The following is a 24262-nucleotide window of genomic DNA, read 5'->3' on the forward strand; positions in this document are numbered from 1 at the left end:
CCTATTATCTCCCAAAGTCACCGTGATCCAAACTTCACAGTAGCTGATCGGTCCTCCCTGTGTTGGGGACAATAGGTACGCAAAGAAACTTTCAGCTTTTATAAAATGACAAAGGTCTGGCATTCGCCCGCTCTTAGGGCATTATACCCATTCATTTTATAGCTTTTCTCGTTTTGTACCTGTGGTTTTATGTAGTAAAACAAATTGATTTAGTCTTAACTTTATTTAACATCTCTCTATTTCATTTTAAAAAAATATTATACGAACATTGCCCAACATTTTTTAAGAGTTTTATGAAGAAAAAGTTACTTATCTCGCTACATTTGTTTGGAATGATTTAAACATGAAAGGAAGGAAACTGTATTTAGTAAGTATACCTACAAGTATTTTTTTAAGTTACGACATTTCTTAACCTTGAATACAAATAAAAATGCTCAAATTCAACGCCACATTTATTCCACGAATTGCCAAAATTGCTTTAAACAGTGCCGTTTTGTTAGCCAAAATTCTATTTAACAATTTAAATCCACCCGGAAACACGTTTTGCCAAATAAAGCATTAGATGTATGGATGTCACGCGATGGCGAAAAGCGGCCAACAAATCTCGAGGAACCGCTTGTCTCCGTATCTTTCGGCGATTTACCTGAAAATAAAAAACAATTGCGTTAATTTACGACACTGGACACTTGCCAAACATTTCAACTGGTCGTCTAAACTTGGTCTAGTCGCAAAATGAATGAAACGAGTCAACTGTTTCAACCAAAGAGGTGCCATTCTCTTACTAGAGATAGTGGTGTCTCTTAAAATTAATTTAACCTAACTAATGAACAAGGCAGGAGGGTCAATCTTACTTCATGTCATTAAGTAAATTCACGGTATATCTGCCTTAACTTTGTTAATTGATATATTGTGAACTTTAAAAAATACAGGAATACAGATTCACGTTTTTTTAAGGTACCTTGTCAGTAATTATCAATACAATAACCAGTCTTCGTTTTTTTTAGCTTTAATCGTAAACGAATGCGCTATCACATGCATTGCTTCAGCAGCTTACATGAACGCAAGTTGAACCAATGAAGTAAGATCATTTTATGGCCTATCAATGCTGATCGTTTCGGCGCTATTCCTGATTAGTTATCAGATAAGGTCTAGGTGCGAATAGACAATATAAAACTCATTTATAAACTGTCATCATGACGGCAGAGGCGTGCCAAGGCGTTTTCCGATAGACTCATTTATCAAACGCCCGTCGTAATGAGACGCATCTTAACCATTCTCCATACACCCGAAATACTTCGGATTCATTGTCATTATTTAGACCGGGTAATTCATTAGGAACGGGAATCTAAATAAATTTTCCAACTCACAAGTTGATTTATTTAGATTTCCACGTCTTTAAAAAAATCCTCTAAAATAGTATTTTAATGAGTATGAGAAATACTATTGACATTATGTATTGTGAGTGACGGATTTATTTGTTTTTTAACCATATTTATTGCTAACCGTTTAAAAAATCCTCTTTTGTTGCACTTTAAGAGGGCTCTCTCCATCACTCGTTTCATACAATCGTAGTTCCAATTTCATTTGAATATTAAGCAACCGAAATCCATGAAATTTTGCAGACATATTCTAGAAACTAATATCTATGTCTGTGGTTTTCCAGATTTCTGTTAAAATATTCGGTTTCAAAGTTATGCGGTCTTAAAAATTTTCATACAAATCTTTGAGCCCCTGTAATTTCAAAACTACATATTTTTAGAAAAATCTAAAACACCACAGACACAGATATTAGTTTCTAGAATATGTCTGCAAAATTTCATGGACTTTGGTTGCTAGTATTCAAATGAAATTGGAACTACGATTGTATGAAACGAGTGGAAACGATTGACGGAGAGAGCCCTGTTAATGTAAAAATGTTATTTTAACCTTAATTTGTGAGATCCTTGAGAGTTGGATTTTTAAAGTGAGTGCCAACTCAATCTTACATCATAATTACAATACAGAAACTGGGGTGTTACATTATTATCTAGAATAGTTAATGGCAGTAGACTGTGATGCCTAAGGCTGAGGCCACATGGTGCGTTTCCAGTGCGTTGCGACGTCGATCGCTGTGAATTTGAGCAAAAAGTATGGCGTTGCAACGCACCACCCCTCCCCGCCTCGTCTCTCTGGACCCAAGTCCGTTGTGCGTGCGCACAGTGCGTGCGGTGCGGTGCCACACGGCGGCGATAAAGCGATTTCTATCTAGGATGACACAGCGGCAACGCTTAGATACCGCACCGCCAACGCAACGCATCGTGTGGTTCCACCTTTAGTAGGTAACTACATGTATCTGTATTTGTACAGATTTTTTCTTTGCTAAAAAAATGAATACGCAAATAATAATTCACCACCTAATTTAATTTTACAGTGTTTATAGAGGTCATTTTAACGAGGAGTTGAACCACTAACATCTGTTATGAAAACATTGAGCGCAACAAGGCACAAAGCTTTTACTGCCATATTTCAGTACAGTTGAAACATACAACAACCACTCTCAGACAATAACAATAGGGTGTATTTTGGATTGGAAATTGTAATTTTCACCAAAGTTAGGACAGGGTCGGTCGGTCGGCCTTAGAAGATTGTTATTACTGGGACAGACACGCAAATAGAGTAAGATAAATTGATGTTTACAACACTGATTTACAACAATCGCTCTAATAATACCATTGAAAGTTCAAGTATCTACGTATTCGACGCTACATAATTTTATATTATTTTCTAAAAGCAGGTAAAAACCTAAATAAATTATCTAATACTTGTGTAGAAAGTAAGGAGCAGACATAAAGGTGGGCCCCACACTCCATACCTGAAATTTTCATAGATTACGATTACGTACCTATCATTGGGTCTTAGGTTTGGAAGACCTTAGCCATAACTAACGACATTATACCATAGGTAGATATGTTACGTTAACATAACATGGCGTATAAATTTCATGCTCGGTGATGAGTAAAAAAAAAGATACAAAATGCACGAGACTGAAAGTGATAGCGCTATACAAATGTGACATAGTTTTAAGCTTGACTCTAGGCAGCTATGTATCGTATCTTATTCTTCAACACAGCTACATTATCATTGCCCATAACCTTAACATTAGCCATTACCAGATTATGTTATCATGTCAATGATCATTGTAGCGATCTTTGTCAGTTACGGTTAACTAATCACTATAAGCTGTAATAATAGCACCATGCAGACAAGACTTCATCAGGCGATCATATTAATTCATTGCTCTTATAAACACTTTTATAGTGTTATAGAAGTTAGTCTATAGAGATTATTAAACAACATTGGCCCAAGTCGGGAACTGGATGGACGACTGACATTGGACATCCGAATTAGGCCTGTTTCTTTTCCCATGGCACGTAGAATACCTGCATTAAACCGTCGGTTCCGGTACATCTGATACCTAAAAACTGTAACACCTAAGTGTCGAAATCTCGTTCTCTCAGTCGAGTTGTATACGAAAGGATCTTGGAAACTCAGCTCATTAATATCCCAAGAAAATTCCCACCTTTGTGATTACTGGAAAGCAGTTCACGAACCTCAGTAATGAGGAATACGATGCAAAGAGAAAACATTTCGGCGTAACTTCTTATAACACAAACTGTGTACCTAAACTATCGATCTTGATCGAGGTTACGACGCAATGGGGGTTGCAATCGAAAAGATCCATAATATTATTGTGTAGACCCAATAGACCCTTCCTAATGTGAAGTTTAATTTTCCGCTTGGATCTATGTAGGGAATAAAACTTATTTTTAAATCTGGTAAATCTGACTTTAATAACGGCAGGCTATCATACGAGTAGTAAAATTAAGTTTGGATGAAAGGTACCCGGCCGGAAAAATCAAATTTTAGAATACTTAAGTGACGTTTAGACGCTGACTTGACAGATTTAACGACAGAGAGACAGAGTGAAACGAAGCTGCCGCCGTTAGCTGAAAATTCAATGTGCAATCGTTCCTATCGGGTAGGTACTTACTGTAGATATTTAAAAAGATATAGAAAAAACTTGAGCCGTAATTAACATACGCGAGTTAATTTAAGACTAATGTCAGGACAGATCACTTTTAGACATAGGAAAATAACGGGAGTTATCCACAGTCACATGACGATCGCATTAGCCAACTGGGCTATCGTCCGCTGACGCATGCGACGGGAAAACAAATTTAAATAAACCATAACAATATGCCGCCGCGGTTAGAATTTCATAAAGATTTCATTTTATACTTTGATCATAAAGAAATTCCCAACTATGAAAATAAAAATGCGGGAATGTCAAAACATCTTGTTTATTATTAATATTTTGAGTTTTATTTTAATTATTACTCGCTTACTATAAAACTTTAGATGCGGTTTATCCACGTGTTTAACATTAGTTTAAACCTTGTTTAGTTATGTATAACAAGACGATGCCCGCAACTTCGTCCGCGTGGATTTAGGTCTATAAAAATCCCGTGGGAACTCTTGATTGGTCATCGCGGGAACAATGACGCGAAAAAACTCACGAGCTCACGAGTGCCGAAGTCAGCCCATGTGACGCGCTTTGATGAATGCTTGACAACCGCGTATTTAGGGGTTTGCGTTGAGGTAGGCAAAATGCCAAGAGAAAAGTGTGGTTATTTTAAAAATCCTTTCCAATGCCCCGGTCACATTAACGGCCAAGTACGCGATGATCAGCGGCGTTCCCCGGTAAACAAAATCAGTAAGAAACTCGGCGATTACCCTTTTTAAAGATTCATTTTACAATAATATTTTACCATGTATAAACCTAATTTCAGTCTCGCGTATCGCTAGCTGAAGCGAGATCAACACAACATCAACACCAAATCCACGCTCTTTATTATTCACATAATCTTCGATTGTGTATTTCTCTTTATTCAGGGCATACCTTTAATAGATTTTCAAACTTGTTTAAAGGCAGAAGTTTTTTATCGTATATAAAACTTTTGAAATTGTCAAAAGTATTTCTTTAAAAAAATACGATATACCTACTTAAGTCCGAATATCCAGCAAATACCAAAATATCAATTTATTTTATATTCGGTTGAAAAATGTAACAAAAACTCGGCAATTTCATAATTCCGTTAAATACACTTGATGCCTTTTACCTGTCACGCTTAAATTAATGATTGCATAAAATATATCAACACATCAAAAGTTAAACTGGCCAAACGCGATATTTTATTTATAAAAACGTGAAATCCTTTGACAAAATAATTTATGCCCATAATATGAAAAGAATAATGAACATTTTCAGCTTTTATTTATCAAAAGGGCATAGGAAGCCACTACAATTATCATTGGAAAGGCAACAAAAAGAGATTGGGGTTTAATCCTATCAGAGTATAATGCCTCCTAAACCTCTAACAAAGCGTGTCGTATCCCTGTAAATATATACGATATAAGGTCTAACTACATACTGAATTTATTTCGCATTATTTTGTTTCATTTCGTAACTTATTTTTACTAATAAATATTTTTTCCAAAATTATTTCTATTTTTAAAATAGAAAGTTATTTATACAATATAACCTAACCTAGATAAAATATTCACCTAAAATAATAATTTTGTTATTATTTTACTCGTTAAAATTCGTGATAATTCAGTTTATGAAACTCACTAATATTACCAATTTAGGTTATCTAGATTGAACGTAGTATTTTATATGTAATTTAATGACTGGTGGATGATTTTATGTAGCTCTATTATATAATAAATTTGTATTAGAAAACAAAAAGTACTCTAAGAATAATAGGATAATATAACTTGTAACCTAGATAGGTTACCTATAGTTTGAGGCACACACGAATAATTACCTAAATGATTATAACAAATATTTTGATAAGTGTAGAAACAAAAGCCCAATAACCGCTAAAACAGTTGATATAATAAATTATAAGTAGGTATGTGTACATTATTATCTCTGAAATCCTCTTAGTGAGCCTTCAATATCCTTTCCATGACACGGTGGATTTATATTTCAAGACGACTTAGTATTCTACAAGGTACTTTATTAAGAGGGCTCTCTCCGTCACTCGCTCCATACAAACGTAGTTCCAATTTCATTCGAATATTAAGCAACCAAAGTCCATGAAATTTTGCAGACATATTCTAGAAACTAATATCTATGCCTGTGGTTTTCCAGATTTTTTTTAAAATGTTCGGTTTCAAAGTTACGCGGTCTTAAAAATTTTCATACAAATCTTTGAGCCCCTGTAATTTTAAAACTACATATTTTTAGAAAAATCTAAAACACCACAGACACAGATATTAGTTTCTAGAATATGTCTGCAAAATTTCATGGACTTTGGTTGCTTAATATTCAAATGAAATTGCAACTACGATTGTATGAAACGAGTGACGGAGAGAGCCCTGTTAAGTAATAACACTCCGATGTAGATAACATATAAAACTGTATGTTTTAGGTATACATATACATTATTACAGGCTATTAAGCAAGGGGAAAAAAGAAAATACTATTATACAATTTGTGATATGTAATTGTGAACTCCAGAATTCCTTCATGAATTAGTTTCAAACTTTCATTTTTCCTTTAAACTAAAAATCTAATTATGCCCAATCATATGATGAGAATGTTCCGGTGAGGCATGAGCTGGTAAGTATTTTGGAATGGAAACCCCGTGCCAGCAAGCGCAGTGTGGACCCATCTGCAGACCCCTGAACTGACGACCTTAAGATTTCTGGAGGTGAGTCGCGAAGAGTGAGTGGATAAGGAAGGCGAAAGACCGTGTGTAATGATCTAGCAGCAGTGGGTATAAACAGACTGATTGATAGTTAATATGCAAGGCTCTACAGCTTAAACTAAATTATTAAATCTATTAATTCATGCATTATATTTTTGGTCGAAACAAAATTTCGTGATTCCATAATATTTATTATTAAACTTAATGCACGCTAGCAAAAATAAAATATTAAATAGAACTCATACAACGAGATTGTTCAAAACCATGTTTTCCACAGCGGGACACGTGTTGACACGCTACCTACTAACTGAATTTTATTCTTCATAATAATATTGTATTTCTTTGTGTTTTATTCTTGTTAACATTTGTATTTTTCACACTACTCGCCCATTAAAATTGCTGAACAAGCTTCTGATATGAAATAATGAGTGTTCGACATGCATTGGACATTTTACGCAGCTTGATGTTGTTTAGTTAACTGCAAATTATTTTGCCTGCTCGTAATTAACAGTTTAAAATAATATAAGTAGTTAAGAAATACATCTTTTATTTTTATTTTTGCGACACAAAATTTGAAAACAAATGTAGGTATTCCGACAAATTGTCATGCATGCTAGGGTGTATACTCCGAATAATTGTGTCCGTCTCTCCACCCTGGACTAATAAATACATATTAATACCTGTAATTAGAACACTAGCAAAAACTTACTGCTATTTTGTACTATCTTCTTATACTTTTTTACTTGTACTATTTTTTTAAACCCGCAATGTATAGTTTTTCATTTAATTTTAATTACTAACTTTTCAATTACTTTCTATATTATAATATTATTTCATCGTCTGGGGTGCAAAGATGGATACTCGTTTCCAAGTATTAGTGTTTCTTTTGCGTGGATATAAGTGAAGACGAAGAGGGAAATAGGCTACATATCTTAAAAATCAAAGAGTCGCCTCAAGGATTTTCAAACGCTAAATCCACGCAGGTTTTTTCTTTTTTTTTAAATTCAGATACAAGTTAACTTGACTGCAATCTCAATGGTAAGTGATGATGCAGTCTAAGATGGAAGTGGGCCAACCTGGAACGGATATGACAGGTTTTATGAAACACATACACCTCTGGTTTATTTGTTGTATTAGGTATAACTAGAGTACACCCTAGCATGTGTGTACCCTAGCATTTAACATTGGTGGGATTGTTACGCAGGCATAGTCAGGCCGCAATGCTAGACGTGCATGCTTAGCGTTTCCACAGTGTCACCGTGGAAACTGACACCTAACGCGGCAGAAATCGTGAGCGCCGTGAGCAAGGACTGAGTACCGACACATCGCAATTACCCATAGAAGCCTCCGCTACTAATCGGCGGAGCAATTAGGATAACCTTTTTTTATAATTAGTATAAGTATTACTATGTAAAAATTTTACTAATAGAATTAGGATAAGGAAATGTGGTGTCCTTTCACAACCCCTACAGTCACCCCCAATATAACTGGATTGTTAACAAGCCACAAAAACATAATTGAACAGCAATAAAAACGTATGGCTGTAATAAATAATGGCTATATTCAAATTACATCAGCAAAAAGTAAAATTAACATGCCATAAGTTGTAATTACAGATTTCTTGAATAGCCACATTATTTATTTAGAAAAGTAGCTACCGGAATAACAAGTAAATTTTATTGTAGGTAATTAAACAAAATTTAAATTAGTTGTAATAGTGCAACAAAGTGGGTTGTTAGTTAGATTTATTGCTGTTTTAATGGGCGCTTTTAACTTTGATGGCGGTTTGTTCCGATACTAAACTCATGTGACAGCCAAGAAAGAATCCTTCAAGAAGAATTTTGCTACTTTGTTTCTAATCACAATAAATGTTTTATGAAGTTTTTTAAGAGCGTTGTTAAGAAAAGATACAATTAGATATGCGTACCTACCTACTTACATTAGTAGTTGCTTATTTCAATCTCTTTTTAAAGTTTCAGCTCACCCAACCAAGGTCTTAGAAATAAATTTATTTGTCAAAGGTTTGCTCTTCGTGAAACTATCATGATCATTATTTTATGACAGAAGCATACAATCATTGCCATTGCGTGTAGAAAGTGTATTCTAAATTCTAACACACGCTTTAACCCTTAATGCTGTCAAATAGTTAAAATTGTTATGCAATCGCAACCCATAGCACACAAGTTATTACACACTTATCATCTGACTATACAGCTGATTAGGAACGCTAACAAGTACTAACATTTTTGCACGCTTGTTTAGAAACAACTTCTGTAGTTGAGAGTTGAAACTATAATATTACAACGTTAACGCATTGTCATAGCTTTCAACTTCATAGCTTGTCAACTTACATATCTTTCATTGGCAACTTCATAGCTCTGTTTTGTGCCTCTAAATATAGTTTAATATCCTTATTCAAAAGAGGAATCCTTCTTTTTTTAAATCACTGCAAGAAAATATTAATATTTTAAAATTTCGAAGGCCAACCGATTCCACTGACCAGCGTATGTATTCAAGCTTAATACCTATATTTTATCAGTTTAATGAGACGACAGGACTTTGACCTATAAACTTATTTCACCCCTAATAATATAATGCCTTAAATAAAGTTTATCTCATAGATCAGTGTAAGTAGCAATAAGACTTGAAATTTAGGAACCTAAATCAATCAGGGGTAAATTCAGATAGAGTTTAGTTCCGAGCTCGGCTGCTGTTAACGGAAGGGTTAAGTCTCTTAATTAATGCAGGTACGATAGACGTCAGCATAATTTACCTTTTACCTAAGTGTGTGTGTTTTTATACAACGGAATAAAACTGGTGAGGTAAATTATTTATAACTTAAATAAATAAATATCATAATTTATGATATTAACGTAGTTGTGGCTTATTCTGAGAAAACACAATCTCTAAACTAAATTGACAGATCTAAACTATACCCCTCAAATCTTTTTCCGCAGGGAACAAGAAAAGGACAGCAATAGGTATATCACTACCTGTCACTTTAGACACAATGTGGCTAATTCTGCTGCACACAATCTTTCAACTACAACAGCTAAATTTATTGCTATCCCTTAGGATATGAGGGATTTAGACCTATCCATTTAGTTAGTATAGAGATTGGGTACAACATGAATTAGGCCCATTCATTTTCATATAGATAAATTATTAATAGATTTTCAATAGTGAGATCTTTGACTATAATATTATAAAATAAACTCCTAAAGCACACTTAATGCCTACCAAATTAATCGAAGGAGGGAAATCAATCATGGGCTAAATTTAGGCGGAATTAAGTCCGAAACGCGGCTGCCATTAACGCGAGGGTTAAGTCTCTTAATTAATGCAGGCATGGCAGGAAAGCGTAGTTGCTTTAAGGTTTTACCTACGTACGGTTTTTAGTACGCCGAAACAAAATCGAGAAGGGTAAATAATTTACCCATGTGGTGTAATTAAATCCACTTTTACAGGTGTGTGTGGGATTCGTTGCTGCTCAGGTACATACCTACTGAATCTACTTTACTTGTATTTTATCATAGACTAGCTGTGGCCCATAATTTCATCCGCGGTACATAATAATTTATAGCATAAGCTACTTTTTGATAGCTTTCTAATGGTGAAAGAATGATTAAAATTGGTCCAGCAGTTTCAGAGTTTTTTTTTTTTTAAATCCCTTAGGAACTCTTTGATCTTTAGGTAGCCCATATCCATTCGCAGGATGCAAGCTATCTATCTCTGTACCTACCTTTCATCAAAATCGGTTAAATAGATGGACCGGGAAATGCTAGCAGACAGACAAACACACTTTCGCATTTGTAATATTAGTATGGTTACAACCAGTTGAGTGCTAATAAAAAGTGTTATGATAATAAAATGGGTTCCCTGGAAGTGATCACTATATTGATATTAAGGTCGCCCTTAGTTTGTAAATCTTACCTGTATTTTATTTTTTGTCATAGTTATAAGCAATAAAGTTGTTTAAATAAAATAAAATACAAAGTGTCTTAAATATGCATGTTTAAAAAACCAGCCGCTTTTTCTACTACTAGGCGTATTTATTTAGGAAACCGAATTCTGATTCGTAATCGGATTAAAGTTTTATGAATTTCAATCTCTTTTCGCAGTGCACGAGAAAAGTATAAAAGGTAGATACAAAAACAGTGAATGTAACGAAGCTACCTAGTTATCAGTAAAGCAAAATTCATAAATCGCGCCTAGATTTTTGAAACAAAGAGCCGCCGAGCTAGAATTTTGCGTTTCAAAGTTTTTACAAGAGCGAAAAAGCTGTGTAAAATTTTTATCTAGATTTAAAAAATTCTATACGAATACGCTCGAAGGATAAGCCATAAAGTTAGTAGAGTCCGCGGGAAAAATTCCGAAAACTACAGTGGAGCGAAATTCATAACGCGCTTAGCAGTTTGGTTCACCTGTCTCGTTAAACTTGGGAATTTTTAAATTAAATTCCGAACACTGAGCCAACAAAGTTTCGAATTCTTGAAATTCTTCATCGTAATTAATCTTTCGTTTTAATAAACACACAAAAGCGTACAAAGAAATAGACTGCGCCACCACAACAACGGATCATAATCTACAACATTGAAAACCATAACTGTAATGAAGTCGCAATGTAGTAAAATTACAGACACGATGTATGTACCTACTTAAAAAATGACAAAAAAAAACCTCTAAACTAAATTTCTGAAAATATCCCTACTTTGGCATGTTTGTGGTTGGTTTGGTTTAATTTACTTAGTTGAAAAAAATATACAAAGGGCGATTTACTTGTTGTCATATTCTAGAGTTAGACAGTAAAGATTTATTGATAAACTAGCTTTTCCGGCGACTTTTACCGCGTAGATTTAGCTTTGATATCAAAATTCCGACTATCTGAAAGACTTAGGGAGGGAAAGTGAATCAAAAATAGAGGGAACCTACTTACATGTAGAATTTAAAGTTGCTAGACCCTGCAATTCGAGCTGAACGTTGATATGTCATTCAGTCAGTTTCCCTTTTTACTTATTGATGAATAAGCTTTTTCGTAAAGATTTTTATGTTGAGCTGTTAATTACACGTACTTACCTCCTCTGTGTCTAACTCCTAACGACGAGTGAGTTTATTCCTTAAAAATGGAAGGATCATGTTAAATCTTGTAGTAATTAATGCAGATATTGTTGTTGCCGAGATACGAGAAGATATCGATTTTTCTTTTCCTCTTATACGATATATAGGAAACTTATTATTTTATTGATAGACGTGTATTTCTATTTTCTACCTATAAGTAATAATAATATTTCAGAACAGTCAATTTTCTTTAAAAAAGAAAAGAACAAGTAAATAATCTACTCATCCAACTTATTGCTTGATAATAACTTCCTACGTTCTTGATAATTTGGGCTGTTTTTTTACACCAAGGCACTATGACATAGCCCCGGAGTAGGTAGGTATCAAAAATGGCTCAAAATAGCTCTCAATGAAAGTATATTTAGCATAATAATAATTAACTCTTTTATTAATCCTAGTATTCGTACCTAACAAGTACTAGTGAATGATCGTTAAATACTTACATACGTTTAATACCGATTACCGATAGTTACTATTTACTTAATAAAAACATTAACAGACTAATTTTCAACTTGTGAAACTTTGTCAATGTTTAATGGACTTTAGTCTGTTGAGTTGAGGTGTTGCGTCATATGAGTGAAACGCATGTGACGGCTGACGTTCGTCGACGTCATAACGTCACTATAAACAATTGTTACGTCGACGTCGGCTCGAAGCCAACGTCAGTATGGTAGGAAAGCAAACGCACTTCTGGAGTACGTTATTGATTTTCACCGCCCGGTAGGAGGAGCCAAATTTGTGAGAAAGGGACCGCACGATTGCCTCCTCATTAAAACAGAAGAGAAGCCTCCACTTTTCTCACTACCTATTCTAATTAAGGACGTACCCATTAACCAACTATTTAAAATAGGTAAGGGCCTGAGAAAAACATTCCTATAAGGATTATAGACATGAAGGTCCCTACAAGTTCAAGTGCTTAATGGAGATTTTAACGTAAAGGAAAATTGAAGTTTTAAATCGCTTTTGGAACGGAATTATTTTTGTTAAGAAAAATTACAAAGTTTTAAAATATAGTTGAAAAGCAACAAGTTGGTTGGTATATTAAATTTAATAGCACTAAAGTTAAGCGCGTAAAAATTAGGTGAAGATTTTATTAATTAAAAAGTTCTAGTTTACAAGCTCAATATCGGATGGAATAATTTAAAAAATAGGTACACAAGAACAAGCATAACTAAGTATGTTCAAACAAGATCTACGCCATTCAAGTATTTCCCGTTAGCAATGACATTTCCCAGTTTACTTTTCCAATACTCAAACAATCAGATAATGTATCAGTTTCAATTAAATCGAATACCCTCTGATCTCTGTATTCAATGTATTAAGGAAGAATCAACAACTGATAGTAGGAAATTATAAATAATATTATCAGCTGATAACATGGTTCATTACGATTGAAGACCACTAGTTTTCACAGTTAAGAGTATAATCTAACGCTATAGGTATACATTAGTTGTTATAACCAACCATTCAAGCAGCAAGAGTCACTCCGATTTTTTTCTCGTAGATAATAATGAGTATCAATTTCTTATCATATTCTAATCAATTTTTAGTAAACAAGTATTTGCTTGAAACCAGCCTTGTATGGTAAGGTAAGTAACTGCATCAATAGTAGGTATCAGTTAAAACCTATACCATAACAGTGTGAGCCGGACGCGCACACGTAGGGTTCCGTAAGTAACATCGTACAAGAAACCACATTTTTTCTTTTCCATGGCAGCCATTTTAAAAAATTTATTATATTTTGTAGTTATAGCAGCAATAGAAATGCATATTCTGTGAAAATTTCAACTCTACCTATACGGTATGCCTATGGTTACGGTAACATAAATGGTTCATGAGATATACTTGTAGCCCGCTGACAGACAACGGACGGACGGACGGACAGTGGAGGGTTAGTAATAGGGATCCGTTGCACCCTTCGGGTACGCAGTACGAACCCTACAATATAACAGTGAATAATAATTAATGACTTTATCCTGTTAAACGCATACGCTTACAAGGAAAAGCAAAAAACTAGCAAAGGCATGTTCCGATAACACTCCCAATACAGTTCAAAAGGTCAGGGCTGGCACACGTGGGGGACGATCGCTTCTCGAATAACAATACTTCAGCCCGTACCCGGATGCAAATCTGCATAACTATATAAACAGAATAAAGCCATTTTGAACGCGGCCATAAAATACTTATTTTCATATCGTGAACAAGAGCATTATTTTGATTGACGCTAGCTCCTATTTCTTAGAAGTATGTTCAGAGTTTTTCTACGTGACCAAATCACAAAATGAGATCAGTCGAAGAACTAGGGTACCAAACATAGCCTTACGAATTGCGAAGCTGCTGTAAGTAAGACGTGGCTACAGGCGAAGTAGACCGTATATTAAGCATAGCTCGGAAAACCGATAGATTTATTTTTTTATAAATCACCAACAGAATTAGGTGCTTGGGTACCTACTAGGTCAAGTTGCGGTCCAAAATGCTTAAGTGTAGACCACGCACCACAATGAGCTATTTTGATAGACTGGGTAAAATTAGAACGAGTTTTAGAGAATCACCGAGTGCAAGCGACACATGACCGTGAAGTCCGAAAATCTCCATAAGTAAGTTCAGTGGTAGACATCCATTCCATTCTTTTAATTCTATTAGATAGAATAGATTAGATAGATTGATAGATTGAATAGAATAGATAGATTGATTTTGCTTGTGTATGTAAACACTAAGTATAGTGAGCTGAAAATATCGAAATAAAGTTAATCCGTTTTTTATATCCCTGTCCTTGTCCTTTTACGCTTGCGTCTATAGCTTATATTACATATATGAAAGTATCAAAGAGACGTCCTGGTGACATTTCCCAATAGAGTTCAAAGGGTCAGGGCTGGCAGACGTAATCGGGACGCGGTCGACGATCGCGTCTCGAATAACAATACTTCAGTTCGGCGAGCCGGACGCAAATCTGCATAACAGTATGTAAGGTACGTCATAAAATATAAAAAGAGCTGAACGATCTGTTGGAAATGGTTGGAAATATAAAGTTATAGATCTACTAGATGAGGCCTGTGATTCCATCCGCGTCGATTTAATGTTTTAAATCCTGTGGGAACTCTTTGATTTTCCGGGATAAAAAGTAGCCTTTGTACTCGTTGTAAATTACTATTATACATTAATTTATTTTTAAGGTTCGTTATAAATAAAATTTGGATAGGCATTACTTACAAATAAGATTTCTGAGAGAGCACAGTTATGTGCAGTTTGGCTGACGATGTCATAGAATACAAAATACTTATGATGTGAAGTTTTTTAGATTAACAGAAGCTTTGCTTATTATTTTTAATGACAACTTATTTAAATAACAACAATTTTATAAACTAATATTAACAATATCAATAACAATAGGGACTAAATAGTATATTAACTTAAATATTCTACCACTGATTGTTACTTAATTAAGATTTAAAAAACTGAGTTTTGAGTTCAAAACTGTTTCATCACTAGGAATAAAACTCAAAATTTAAAAACCCCCGACACAAAAACCTCTATAAGAAAACTAGAAACGAGCTGATAACTTTCAAACCGATTTTCTTGGATTATAGCTAAGAACACTCTCGATCAAGTCACCTTTCAAACAAAAACAAGGAGGTTAGGAGCTACGATGCCACAGAGAGATACACAGATACATAGTCACTTATAACAACCCTCTTTTTAGGTCGGGGGTTAAAAATAACCGTCCCTATTCCTTAAAACATTACCTTAAATTTCAACCCCTTCTTGCAAAACAATCCAATTTAATTTGCAAGTTAAAGTAAAATCAAAACTGGACTCGGTTACACAACGAGGCCAATTCGTTAAAGATTTCCAAACTCTACAATTTTCAATTTGGTTTCGCTCGAACAATACAGATTTTAACGCGTAAAAAGCCGCCATGGAAAAAAAATAAAAAGCGGTCAGCACAATCAGGACCCTCAAAAGCAGTAACATAAATGAGGCCATTAATTATCCGCGATCTCAGTTATTTTTTCCGCCGAAACCTACGCCTCCCTTCGTCGATGCCCATTTTACGGCACATATTTTTATATTTTCGTTAATTTGCGCAAATTAAGCAATCATTCTTTAATCTAGGGTAGATATTTAAAGATATTTCATGAGAATTTCATCATTATGATCAACCAATCAACGCGACGGCGCAAATATTGAGCACGGATCTTCTAAGAATGAGAAGAGTCCACCACGCTGGCCAAGTTCGGATTGGTAGACTTCATAAACCGTTGAGAACATTATGGACACCTTTGAGAACATTACGCATTGGTCATTTTTCAGGCATGCAGGTATCCTCACGATGTTTTCCTTCACCGTTAAAGCAAGTGATATTTAATTGCGTTATACTAATTTGTGCGTACCCGGGATCGAATTATCGTTCCACGAAAATCATTCCCGTTTTCATTTTTTTTTTCTCTAGTTTGAATTTTGGTTATATGCATTCTTTATACCGCGGCGGCTGTACTATAGCTACTGCATAGGCAATTTCATTCATTCGCATCAATCACGATTGAAAACTCATCCTATGTGCAACAGAATGGAATGGCGAATCTAACAATTCCTCATTTTGCGAGTAGGTGTGGTCATCGGCTTATAGATACAGCTACGTTAAAAGCATCTGTATAGATACATTAGGCATTCGTACGTATTATGAAAGGTGGGTGCACACATTTTCATATATTTTACCCACGGATCAGCCTCCAATCTACAGTAATTATTATAAAGAGTTAAAGTTTGTAAATTTGGATGAAGAGGGTAATTTTCGGAACTAATGGTCCGATACTGAAAATTCTTTCAGTGATAGCTACATTATCCCAAGTGTTGTAAGCTATAAAATTATATGATGCAGAGGAAATCACGGGATAAAACTAGTAGACTAAAACTAGACTTACTTAAATTAATCATTAAATATCAGCAATTGATCCTTGAATTAAACTAGATTATCTCACAAATTATCTCCTCAATGCTTCATCGGTAATCTTAGTATTTATTTCCTGTCCTTCGTTTTATAGACTAAATTGGCTGATCTACTTTGTACAGACTAAACAGATGACAGAAGAATCACCACATGAAATAAAGTTAGCCCGTCGCATAGTTACGTCTGGATGAAATAAATTGTTTAACACTTGAGAACACCGCATTCTCAAATGCTACACAATTTATTCGCCAGTATTTCACTGTTTGATTTGCTTTCTCTAAACCTCTCTTCTAAACCTTCTGTTCTGTTCTAAGGTGGTAAGCCTTGACCTTCCATAAGAGCCCATAAAGTTGGCCTATCTAGACATTAATATTATAAAGAGGTATAGTTTGTAAGTTTTGATATAAAGGGACTACAATATTCTTGTACTGATAAATAGATAAATTATCCCCGAGTGATATAGGCTATAAATTACAAGTAGGTAGGTATATATAGTGGATGAAGACGCGGGCAAAAGCTGGTTTGATATAAAAATATTAGGAGAGCAATAGGAGAAACGAAAAAATGTGTAAAACTGAATTAAGAGTAATATCATCATAATCAACCCATTGCCGGCCCATTACTGAGCATGGTTCTTTTCTTAGAGTGAGCAGGGTTTTATGCCATAAGTCTGCCACGCTGGCAGACCATGGTCAAATTATAACTAAAAAATATTTTACATAATTAAAATAGATTACATCAAGGCCGGTTCAGGTTTAATTGCAACCTCCATCTACCTATGCGAAGAATTTAATGCCTTCTCATATTTTTCTTAAAAGAAAAACTTTTATAAAAGCAATGTGTCGTTAAGCTTAATTTCATCATAAAATTAGTCTAGATTTTCCATTGAGTGCTTAAAGAACGTATGGTGAAGTAAATAGCTGTAAGGATTGACGCTCGGCCGCGGCATTGTTTAACGCAACAATAGCCTCTGTGGAGTCATTAACCTGCCTCAGGCTCAGGGCCCGCGCAAACTCAGCGAATTTGGACGTACGTTAAATCTAGCATGTTCTCGATTTCTAGGGTTTCGTACCCGAAAGGTGCCAACAGGGCCCTATTATCCCTCCGTCCACCCGTCTGTCTATCCGTCTGCCTGTCAGCAGGCTGTATCTCGTGAACCGTAATAGGTAGAGAGTTACAATTTGCACAGAATATTTATATTTCCGCTATAACAACAAGTATTAAAAATTAATAGCTGCCAGACAAATTAAAAAAAAAAGTGTTAATTATTCTTATACGATGGTAAGGAACCGACCGATTTTTATTAGAGTAGGTATCCTTATAATATCCTCAACCGTTACTGACAGGCTAAAAGTCTATAACGGCTTTGAATTAAAAGCAGACCCTAATGAATAATTCGGTAGCATGATAGGAAAAACCGTACGTCCAAATGCGATAAGTGTGTGCGAGCAGGAATTTTGCAACTGTGCATTGGAGAGTCGACTCTGTGAGGATGCTTCGGTGTTAGAGTGAAACGTGCTTAGAGTAGGTATGTCTTGGAGGATCTGAGTGGTTTCGCGTGGTGATGCTTGCTTCTTTTCCTGTATAAATAGAAGTAGAGGTAGGTATGTTTCACCATTCATTTCTTTGGTTCTAGCGAATTATAGCAATTAAATTTATTGTTATTCTGATATACAGCCATGAAAAAGCCTGTAAATAAAAGATAATAAAAAATTTAAAGTTTGTTTTATTTGAGTGCGAGAAGTTATTACCCATAATAACCAATTTTTTGATATCCTCGCTTAGCCATGAATTAGAACGCCTCGTTCGTCTATTTCTAGTTAACGCCAACAACTGTGATGACTTTACTAAAAAGGACCCTAATGGAAGGCGCCCACTATATTGTCCACATTTTTACGTATATCCGTCCTGCCGTACCTCTAGACTTATGCGTTGCAAATTGCAATGCGGCCCGCCCGCCCGACTCTGCCAGCCTGGTGGATGCTATATTTAGAGATAATTCCATACCTACATCTTGCACAACACCATGACAGGAACACCTTGCCTACATGAAGGCGAGAATTTTGAGTAACGGTATTATGGGAATGCAGTAAGACACAAGAGTACACTATCACATCTCCTTGCAACAAGTCGGAAGCATGCATTGTGCAGCGCAACAATAACCGCGCAGAGTCATCAACCTGCGTCGGTGTCAACAAGTAATTTTCAAACGATGTTTCTAGTAAACTTACTGCGCGCACTTTAATCAACGTCACAAAAGTTTAGACGGAAGGTATTGCAAACGCAGTCTTGGTAACATGATAGGTACTTTATGATTGTACACCAAGCCTATGTATGATTGGCCTTAGCCAATAATTGATTTCGTGAAAACCTCCTTTTAGTATGAGAAGGGTTAAGACTTCAGGCCATAGTCTGCCACCCTAACTAAATGCTGATTGGCAGACTTCACACACCTTTGAAAACTCTTAGGCATGCGGGTTTTTTCACGATGTTTTTCCATCGTTAAAACAAGTGATATTTAATTACTTAAAACGCATTGTATAACCTCCGAAAAGTTAGAGGCTCCCGGGATCAAACCTCTAAGTAAGTACCTCCAGAATAAGAGGCGGACGTCTTAACCACCAGGGGCACCAGTCAGGCCATCACAGCTTCCTTAACCGCCAGGGTATTACAATGAGGTTTAAAATAATATAAGTATCCGCGTATTATCCGATTATACTTGGAAAATATAAAAATTATACAAATCATTATTTCTATAAATACTTTTCCAAACAACAAAGCAAAGTAAACACGTTATTAGTTTTACAAACAACTTCTCAATCGGGGTGCTGAAGTTATTTACGAAGCTAAAAGGACTAAAAAAAGGAAAAACCAATTGTGGGTCTTGAATGTATAAGCACGTGTAAGTTTTCAAGTTAACAAAACGTGACATTGGCTTTAAGGTAAAGTCATTTCATATGACCGGCTTACGGAGTGATGTGACAAATTCAGCAGATTAACGTAACTGTGTCACGCTTGTTAACTTGAAAACTACTAGGGGTTTAGAGCTTTGATTATAAGTTTTCAAGATACGAAACGTTACAATAGGGCTGCGAAAAAAACACGACGAAAAACTGTCCGTAAAACTGTGACTTGACACAGCTATACGATTTGGATGGACTTGCGTACGATTCAAATGTTAATTTGAGTAGTTGCATTTGAGCTCAGATCCTTAAATGTAAGTCACGTAAGGTTACATGAAAACTTACACTAAGATTACTGTTCCTTGTTTCGTTACATAAAATACAAGATGATGTACGTCCGTGTGAATTTAGGTTTTTGAAAAATCCCGTGGGAACTCTTTGCTTTTCCGGGATGAAAAGTTGCCTATGTCAATTTCCGGGACGCAAGCTAACTCTGTACTAAATTTCATATACATCGGTTAAACGGATGGACCTATAAGAATCCTGTGGGAACGCATTAATTTTCTGGGATAAAAAGTAGCCTATGTCCGTCCCCGGAATGTAAGCTAATTCTGTACCAAACATGAAAAACGGTTAAACTGTTGGGTCGGGAAAAGCTAGCAGACAGACAGACTTTCGCATTTATAATATTAGTAGTAAATAGTATGGATTACTGTTTCTTGTTCCGTTATATGAAATAATAGTGAATATAGATAAATACGTCTTAGTAACTTCCAGAGACAAATCAGTAGTTCGAAGAAGTGTCTGAAGCAGGCTGCGAGACTCGAGCGTGGCCACGTGACCGTTTGACGTTAAAGTTAAATATAGACGTACCCCGTAGATCCTGTATCAAGTTCTCCCGACGTTGTTTACTTGGACTTTGTATAAACAGTTACTTACATTACAAGACAAGGAAGCCATACTATCTTATGCTCACTCACATACGTACACGTTTAATATGGCACAATGGTATGGCTATCATAATAAGTGTGTACCTAGGCACATAGTATAGGCACTATAATATGACACTTATCTTGTTATTACTACCTACTTCTTAAACAAAAGGATATAATTAGGTGCTATATTTTATTCGGCGGGATAGCGCCAATACTACCTATCCTGGTCATAAATAGACTCAAGCTGCTGCTATGTGAACCGATTCGACAAAGTTACTCTGGCAGAGACCATGGTGTAGTGGCGTGGTATATGTAAATTTTCGGGATATGATAATGGTTTGGTAAAGCTGGTAGAATAGTACTAGGCATATCAGCAATTGGTGTATTGCTCTTTCTGAACTTTTAATATTTCATAAGCTTTCTGTACTTATTCACGCAAAAAAAAAAACAGTACTTAACTTTGTTAATAACACAGTATTAGGTATAACATAATATTATAATATTCATTTGTATACTTATTTTTTTTAATTCTCTTTTCGGAGGTTCTATAACTAGCCTAAATTTTTTATTATCCATACCGACTTCTAATACCTAGTTGCTAGTATTGAAAATGTGTTTATTTATCTGCTACCTTTTTACGGCTTGTTTAAAATTGGTACATAATACATATTATATAGCATGTATCCTGGAGACGGGCATAGACTACGTTTTATCCAGGAAAATCAAAGAAAATTTGATTTTCCAGAACAAAAGTTGACTCTGACCATCTCCAGGATGCAAAGTCACTCTGTACTCGTCTAAATCAGTTAAGCGGATGGACCGTGAAAAGACAACAGACAGACTTTCACAATCATAATTATATTGGTATGGATTTTGATCCATTAGTTTCAATAATCAAGTCAAAAATAGTCGAAGAGCTTTACAACTTCTCTATTTTACCTTAATACCTAATACGCCGATAACATGGACAGTTCCACGGGCGTAGGTATAGCTTGCGTATAGATAAGCGTTACTTAATCCTATGATCGATTAAGCCGGTCAACTTCAAGACCCTTTCAAGTTTATCCATCTTAGTTGTGTATCTCTAATAAATACACGTTTTATCTGTTTTCCAATACTTAGTTCTATCTAAAAATATTAGGTATATGGTTTTAGTTTTAAACTAAGTATCGCATATTTCAAGAGTTTACCAAAAGTAAAACAATCCTTATGTTATAAATGTAAAAGTGCATCTGTCTATCTATCTGCTAGCTTTTCTCGGCCGATCTGTTTAATTGATTTTGACAAAATTTGGGTGTTACTTTTGGTCTCTGACTGAAGGCTACTTTTTCCTAAAATATATAATAGGTATTTTCAAAAAACCTAAAACCACGCGAACGAAGTCATGAACTAAATTATACCTAATATACCTACCTACTTAAATTGAAAACTAAGAAAGGATTTTTAGAAATTCTTACGGGATTCTTAAAAAAACTAAATCCACGCGGGCGAAGTCATGGTTATCAGCGAGTATTGCTACCCATATTATAAATGCGAAAGCGTGGTTATTTGTTGGTTCTTCGGTTTATTAGCTTCTTGGTTTGTTCTTCAAACACACCGCAACAAAGCAACGGATTGACCAGATTTTTTTACATGGATATAATCGAAGATCTGGAGAGTGACATAGGCTACTTTTTATGCTGGAAAATCAAAAAGTTCCCACGGGATTGTTGAAAATCTAATTACGCGCGGACGAAGTCGCGGGCATCAGCCAGTAGTTCATTAAAACAAATGTAATGCTCTCACTATAATTTCCAGGTAAAATTAATTTACCTCGTAAAAATAATAAAAACGTTAATGCCTTTTAATAACTTTAATGCTTTTCTAAGAGCATCAGATTGCAATCTTGTTACGCTATTCCTCTATTTTTATATTTTACACATTTACTCTTTGAATTTTTTATTGAAATCTTTGAATTGAAAAAAAAATGGTTATGACAGAACGATGAATGGACAGAAACCGAGCGTATCCTCTGAGGTGTTCCTAAAGGAAAACGCACACGAAGGGTTCCGTACCATGGTACGAGATATAACGCTATTTTCAATTTTTTTAATTTGAATGTCGGCCGTTTTAAAATTCGCCATCTTGGGTTTTTTATTCTTTGTTTTTATAAGCGGCAATAGAAATGCACGCTGTGAAAATTTCAACTCTCTACCTATTACGGTTCATGAGATACAGTCCACTTATAGTCAGACGGACTGGCGAACAGACGGACGGACAGCGGAGTCTTAGTCATAGGATCCCGTTGGCACCCTTCGTTTACGAAACCCTTCAAATTATAATAAATATTCAGATTTGATTGACTGACTATTGAGTAATATAGCCAAACAAAATATATGCATCGAAATAATAACTTTTTCTATTTCTGAAGTCGGGTAAAATATTATGATTTGAACCGGGTCGAAGAAACGGTATAATTTTATGACTCTGCGAAACACGCAAAGAATCTTACATTGCCGTAAACTTACGACTCGATACAGACGATTATATTACTATAGTTTGAGTCGTAAATTATATTTTTATACGCAATATAAAACACACATATTATTATAACTAAAACATTTAATGTCTACATGATTAAATGATTTTTAAAAGTGTTAAGTGCATGAAAATTTAAAATAATTGATATTTATTTAATTAAATTACCAAAATTAATAAATAAATTACTATGTATGTATTTAAACATTTAAATTTTAATGATGAATGATGTTAATTTAATTACATGACTAGAAATGTTATGTCCCAACATCAATCAATATTGTACCTATCTACCGAACAACAAGCTGAGTTAATAATCTACTTTATATTATAGAGATTTATGTAGATTCCTACGAGCTCGTTGAGAGGTTGTAAAGAAGGTCAAATGCTATCAAATAACCCTTACTTAGTGCTTATAATACGCGAAAGGTCGAGTTGGCAATCTGGGCATAACTGGCCCGTTTTTGAGTTTTGACCGTTTTTGAGTTTTAAAAAAAAACCGTGTTTTTTTCCGAATAACACGGATTTTTTTCTTTCAAAGTTGATTTTTCAAAAAAGTAATGCTTTTCACCAACTTTTTTAGTATCAGACAACCCAACCGATAATGATCATGAGTATTAAATTAAAATAAAACTTAAGTAATATAATACATATGTTTACCGATTAGGGCTCCGAAACTCTACCAGTTTCATAATTTATATTTCCTAAAAGACTAGATGAACTAGCGGAAAAACACCCTTGGAACTTCGCTAACTATTGTATTGTATTGAAATTTTAGTAGGTAAAGCCCCATACCACTGGGTTGGATGCCGAATCTCAGTAACTTTTACGTGCAAATACGCTAGGAAACATCTTTTTAAAAAAAAATCAGATACAAGTTAGCCCTTGACTACCATCTCACCTGGTGGTAAGTGATGATGTTGAGCTAAGATGGAAACGGGCTAACCTGGAAGGGGTATAGGAGTTTTCGTTAAACCCATACTCCTTTGGTTCCTACACTGCATCGTACCGCTAAATCGCTTGGCGGCACGGCTTTATCTGTAGACCGCACCAGACTAGACCAGAGAAAATATAAAATTCGAACCC

General features: G+C 35.1%; 2 protein-coding genes and 1 long non-coding RNA gene across 8 annotated transcripts in view; 1 reads left to right on the forward strand and 2 right to left on the reverse strand.

Annotated features, from left to right (window-relative positions):
* LOC123880913 (RNA-binding protein Musashi homolog Rbp6) overlaps nt 1–24262 on the reverse strand; it is a 656888-nt gene that overhangs the window by 549931 nt on the left and 82695 nt on the right. The window lies entirely within an intron of this gene.
* Nucleotides 1–24262, forward strand: part of LOC123880918 — a 210254-nt gene that overhangs the window by 151600 nt on the left and 34392 nt on the right. The gene's annotated exons all lie outside the window — the stretch shown is intronic.
* The window catches only part of LOC123880912, a 124561-nt gene continuing 100738 nt past the window's right edge, over nt 440–24262 (reverse strand). For both annotated transcript variants that reach the window (XR_006799367.1, XM_045929317.1), the window contains exon 12: nt 440–643. The gene's annotated coding sequence lies outside the window, so the exon portion shown is untranslated. The remainder of the gene's footprint in view (nt 644–24262) is intronic.

The sequence above is a fragment of the Maniola jurtina genome, chromosome 3, assembly GCF_905333055.1.
Source record: "Maniola jurtina chromosome 3, ilManJurt1.1, whole genome shotgun sequence".
Lineage (NCBI taxonomy): Eukaryota > Metazoa > Arthropoda > Insecta > Lepidoptera > Nymphalidae > Maniola > Maniola jurtina.